Below are 4,496 nucleotides of genomic sequence, written 5' to 3' on the forward strand. Positions count from 1 at the left end.
GAAGATAAGTTGCGGGTAAACGGTTAGGGGCGGTTTTAGCTAACTACTGGAATAATCGCCGCTAAACGTCTATCAATTTTGTGGCGGTTTGCAACTGCCGCTAAATTTTAGTATTTTCGTTCATAGTTATTATAATCGAACCGGACCGTTCGGTGGTCCAACCGACTCAATCATTAAACCCGCGCTTCCACCAATAGACCTACAACGTGTGGATCACTGTAGAATATCAACTATGTAAAACCTTCCACAAACGAAGAAGGTAGGGCTCGAACCTTAGAATATCTACTATGTAAAACCTTCCACAAACGAAGAAGGTAGGGCTCGAATCTGGAACCTGGAAGAAGGAAAAGCTTTAATAATGTCATGTTACCACCAAGCAAAATATCTCTTCGATGTATATAGCGCTAATAATTATATATATCATATAAACACATTTGATTGCCACACAATTTTTTGTTGTATACTTTATATCTAATCATAGTTATTATATGCACCTTATATATTGGGTAAAATGAACAATTAAATCAAATGGAGGACCAAATTACATAATTCTACCAAATTGAAAAACATTACCAACATTACCTAAAAGCACATTCTTATGTAATTCGAATCAGTCTCATTCGAATTAGACAAACCAACACTAATTTGAATTAGTCCTATTCGAATTAGTAGTAATGCTTGTAATTTGAATTTGTCCAATTTGAATTATGCTTGCATGTAGTCTTAGGGTAGTTCGAATCAGGGTGATTCGAATTATGCACGCTAGGACGTCCTTAGTAATTCGAATGGGTCAGCTTCGAATTAATTTTTTACCATAGTAGATCGAATTAATTTACATCTATTTATATATGATCCAAGTGTATATAAAGAGTACAATAAAGAGTACATTTAATAATATCCATAATGAATTCAATAAAGAGTACATTCAATCAACTTGTAGAAAATATTTTTAATTATTATTTTTAATATTTTATAGAAAATATTTATAATTATTATTTTTAGAAAATGTTTGATTTTTAATTAGTTCAGAGTATGATTTTATTTTCTTCTTTTACATCCATGTTTGAATGTAAATTTAATTGCCAATAAAGTAAACAAGAAAATCTTATTGGTAAATTTGTTCACATGAGTTAACATATATAGCTTATTTAACTTGTGAATTTTTTTTTACGTAAAACGAATGTAGAAAAAGTATTACGAGTTCAAGTAACAATGATTTAAACATATGCAGCTTAAAAAAGTAGTGTTTACTTAACTAGATTATACTCAGATGGTTATTACTAAAGAAACATTGCAATACGTGGTAATACGCATTTTGCGGCGGTTTAAACAAAAGCGCCGCAAAATGTAAAACAATAACTCACCCGACGGTACATATAGCGGCGGTTTTTGAAAAGACGCCGCAAAATGCAAGCCTGATTAAAATATAGCGACAGTTCAAGAAAAATCGCCGCTAAATGTAGTCCTGATTGCAACTCCAACCAATAACCGTCGCTATATGTGTTGCAGGTTGACGTTTTGCTTAAAACCGCTGCAAAATTTTCGTCGCTATCTGCCGAAATTGTTGTAGTGATGGTATATTGTTTCTCAGTGGAATTGCATTATTTATTGTCAATAGTAATGAGTTTCTATTTGCTAGCTAATATATAAGGGTTTTGAATTGTTAAATTAAATCTATTTTTTAACAAAATATTTTTATTACATATTATCAAAAATCAAACACGTTATAATCAAATGCTTAATTAGACTCTACTAGTTGAATATGAAACAATAATTGAAAATATAGTATTATGGACTTCCAACTTAATCTAATGATAAAAAAATATACGAAAGTTTGAGAATTTAAATGAAAGTATACACAAAATGATAGAACTGATAAAAATAAATATTATTGTAACATCTCAACTTGTAAATATTATCCATTTTAATATTTTGGACCTTACGAATTTGTTTTTGATGGTAGAAATGATGGTAAGATTTTTCATACTCTTTTAAGACATATTTTATTCTCTCTTCAATTATGGTGGAATTTTACACTCCATTCCTTAGTTGAGTCCAATGTCCACGTTGATACATCGATTCGAATACTAATTTTAATACTATTTGAAATATTTCAGTTAACCCTCTTGTAGATATTATTTGTTTTGGCATTCTGAGTTTTACGATTTTATTCTTGATGGTAGAAATAATAACAAAATCCTCCTTATTCATCCATCAAAATGCGTCAAGAAGAGAGAGGTGTCCATAGCTTTTGAGAGGATGCTTCATTATTCTTTCCAATTTATATGGGACTTTACAAATACTATAAAATAGAATTTGATTGCAAAATAAATTTTTTTAGAAAAAAGAATGGCATTGGGCATTGGCATGAAAGTAGGGTGAAAAGGGTTGAAGATGGAAGTGTGTCATGTGTGGGACCCATGCAATTGTAGAAGTATTTGAAGAAGGGTGTTTTCTAGTTAAGTTGAGCGTGGCTTAATTCCACTAAGAATTTTGTGGAGAACCCACTCTTTTAGTTTTGCCATTGTCCTATGTATGAGTACCTCATTCACTATAGTGTCCTTATTCCTCATGATGTGCAACAATTCTTTCATGTGCCAAAAAGATAAAAGGCAAATTTTCCTTTTTCTACTTACCTCATTCTGTTAAATCATGATAAGTGACTCACTCCTTCTATTTTTTTTTTCATTTATTTTCTTAGTGGGTCTGAAATTTCAATTTAATTATACAAGGACTTCATTTCATGTTTGGAGAATCTTTCATGTACACGTTTTTGGGAAATTGGAAAAGCAATAGTGATGGAAATTAAAGGGTGTGTGTTGTGTGGAATCAATAGTGAACATTATATAGTAGCTATGAAAGCAACAACATATTTAGTTGCAATGGTGGTAGTGAAGGCTTTAATTATCAAAGAAAATAAGGATGATCACAATAGTGATAATGGTTGTGGAGAGTGGTAGGAATGGTGGTAATGGTAAGTTGGTAAATAGTGATGAGAATGACATTAGCTAGTAGCTTTTTTTTTTGTCCACGGTACTCGACAGGCCAATAATTAATTCGTCGCAGATTCAAACTTCATTTAAGGGTCTGCTGTTGGCCAATAAGTTACTGCATGCACAAGGCGGAATTCAAACCCCCAATACTTACTTAAGCGAATGAGGGAACTAACTATTTGACCAATCCAGTAACATAATAATGCAAATGAAAAAATTAGCTTAGTTTATTTAGATATTCATTATTTCTAGCAGGATCAAATAGTTTGTTATTAGTTACTAGGGTTTAGGATATATATACTATGAATGATGAAATTACATTGTATTGTACGCATGGTGATTGCATATATGATTCGTTACAAGGGTTCGTTTATGGTATGTTTTGTAATATAATCACAGTGAAATTTATCTCCTAATACTAAGTTTTTTTTTTTATTAGAGAATTTTCATGAGTCGGTGCTTATTATATGCATGCCAATTAAGTTTATGATATGTATCGGTGATCAACAAGGTTTGTTTGAACTCTAGTATAAAATATTTTAGGGATTAACGTTTTATATATGTTGGCAAAAAGTATTTCATGATATGTTTGAGATTTGCGATCGTTAAGTTACTTTGGATAAACATCAATTAAAACCTTAAAACTTTATGTATAATTCTCTTTTTTAGTAATAGTTATAATTCAACATTTAAATTTATAAATCAAAGAATTTAATTTTAATGTATTGGTTGTATAAAAAATTTTATCCGATTATCTAGTTAAATTTAAGCATTTAAATCACTTTTTGAGTAATAAATTCAAAAATTAATTATTCTTGCTAATGTAATAATACACGGTTGGTTATTTATATAAAATTTTTGTATACTAATTGTGTATTAAAATTAAAGAATCACAACCGCTTAAATTTATTATTTTAATCAATGCAAAAGAATAACTTAATTAGGTATGTGCCTATTATTTTTAGGTGGCTAAAAATGTGAGAATCATACAAATACAAATTAGTTGAGATGACAAGATAATGCAATGAAAAGAGAAAAGAAGTTAATTAATTTTGTCAAATATGTGAATGACAAGTGTCTACAGTACTTGTTGCTAGCTACATGCATGAAGAGCAATGAGTATTATCAACTTTCCCATGATAAATGTCGAGACAAAGGGTGAAAAATTAAAGCACCTTTATTTGAACACAATCCATCACAAGCATGAAGGTGCTATTTGGATTATTATTTGAAGCTTTGAACTTTGTATGATCATTTTCATGAACTTTATAGCAAAGTTCAATTCATGTGCAAAAACATACCTTTATGGAATGTCTCCATTATATTGGGTCAATGAGTTTAATCACTACAACAACAAAAACTAATTAAGGGCAGTGTTATCTCTCTAAATCTCTTCTCATTAAAGAAGTCAAACCTCCTATGTCTTTTTTGTTATGTACTTCATTTGTTTTAAAAATAATTATTTAAAAACACATATATTAAGAAAAGTAATAAATTTATTTT

The 4,496-nt window shown here is 29.9% G+C and overlaps 1 protein-coding gene across 1 annotated transcript in view; it reads right to left on the reverse strand.

Moving 5' to 3' along the window:
• Nucleotides 1–4,496, reverse strand: part of LOC107605476 (thermospermine synthase ACAULIS5) — a gene marked incomplete in the record, with an annotated part of 24,811 nt that overhangs the window by 9,422 nt on the left and 10,893 nt on the right. Inside the window, 1 exon segment of the mRNA XM_016307364.2 lies at nucleotides 4,349–4,353.

This window comes from Arachis ipaensis, chromosome B06, assembly GCF_000816755.2.
Source record: "Arachis ipaensis cultivar K30076 chromosome B06, Araip1.1, whole genome shotgun sequence".
NCBI lineage: Eukaryota > Viridiplantae > Streptophyta > Magnoliopsida > Fabales > Fabaceae > Arachis > Arachis ipaensis.